Source organism: Tamandua tetradactyla, chromosome 12, assembly GCF_023851605.1.
Source record: "Tamandua tetradactyla isolate mTamTet1 chromosome 12, mTamTet1.pri, whole genome shotgun sequence".
NCBI classification, from domain to species: Eukaryota; Metazoa; Chordata; class Mammalia; order Pilosa; family Myrmecophagidae; genus Tamandua; species Tamandua tetradactyla.
The window spans coordinates 50,015,031-50,016,738 of NC_135338.1; positions in this window are offsets into that span (position 1 = coordinate 50,015,031).

Genomic DNA, 1,708 nt, shown 5'->3' on the forward strand with positions numbered 1-1,708 from the left:
TGATTTTGGACTCTGGAACTCTGAGACAACAAATGTCTATTGTTTCAGGCCATCTAGTTTATAGTACTTTGTTACGGCAGTCCTGAAAAACTAAGTTATCTTTTAAGAACAATGATTATTACAGTACTAGATTTTGGTAAAAATTTTGCATTTCAAATGTGTGGAATGAGTATGAGCAAAATTTTTAATTTCTCCTGTTCCCATTTTTAGATCTTCAATCTTGGTCAGGACCTTAATGCTGTCTGACAGTCCTTCTTCATGACTCTCGTATGCATCACTTCCAATTTCCAGCAGTGGAGATTTGCAGTTTTAACCTTTCTTTTAGCCACCTACTCTTCTTACTGCCTCCACTATCCCCATCATGCTTCACAACAACAACAAAAGGTCATCGATCTAGAACTGCCTCAACTTTCCAATCTCTGCCCTTAAACTTCTCAGCAACAAGTCATCTCTCTCTCGTCTCAGACGAAACTTGCTAAAGGTAGGAAAGAGAAAATACAGAAGCATCATTCAAAGTTGCACACTTGATGCAAAAACAGATCCAAGTCACATTACTTTGGTGAAGCTAGGAAGCTGGTAAAACCAAATGAAGAAAATGACAAATTACTCAGAAAGGAAAATGAACTAGTGGCAAAATTCTTTTATCAGATGCAATTAGTGGTTGTGGCGTGTAATCAGTGATCCTCGGTGTGGGAGAGTCCAGGTCCTCTGTTTGGGTTTAAAGCTCATCACTCCTCTTGAGCCCGGATCTGGATCCCCTCCTGCAGCTGACCATCTGCTGCCATGCTTCTTGCAGGAGCTGCCCCTGGTCACTGAATCTAAAATGCGGGCGTCATTCCTCCTTCACCTGACTTCGCCACGGAATGCAACAGATCTTAACACTCCTCCCTTGGATTCAGTAATCCCCCCCTTTCTAGAAGCTTTCCTCCTCTCTCTCTTTCTCTCTGTGAACTCCCCCTTCAATCTTCTTTAAGGAAATCTCTTCCTGTGATTTACCAGTAAATGTTCTTATTCCTGAGCTTCCGTTATCTGCCTTCTGCCTAAACTGCATGCTCTTCCTAAGCAAACTTTCTTATTCCCGTAGCTTTATCTGTTTCCTGTAAGCTGGAAACTCCCATTCACACTGTGGGTTGAAATCCCAAATTAACCATTTTTTAACTGCAGTATTTTGGAAAGGGGTATAATACAAGCACTTACTGATTAAATGAGATCACACATGTAAAAAGTTTAGTACAATGTCTGGCACATGGTGGAACACACTGAGATATCTGCTGCTTTTCTTAGCATCTCTGTTTCCAGCCTATTTCTCAATTCTAAGTTATCTAGCATAATATCATTTAGATTTTGCATAATAGTGCAAACTCAACAGGTCCCGTTTTAAACCCAGCATCCCAACCTACCCATCTCACTGCCTTACTGTCACCCTGTACAAACGTGGACACACACACACACCTAAATATGTTGTTCCTTTGGTAATATCTAATATCAAATCACCTAATTTCAAATACATCCTTGAGAGTGGAAGATTGAGCCCCAAAGATGCCTCAATGACTTGCTTGTGGTGCCTGTTCTGGGATCCCCATGCAGAGGAGCCAGGCAGGGGACTCCTGGACTAGTGCTCTCTTTGCTATGCTGCCACTTCATCTGACAGTGACAGGGGCATCAAAGCTCAGATCCAAACCACTACTTGTGAAATAAGTTTGCATGC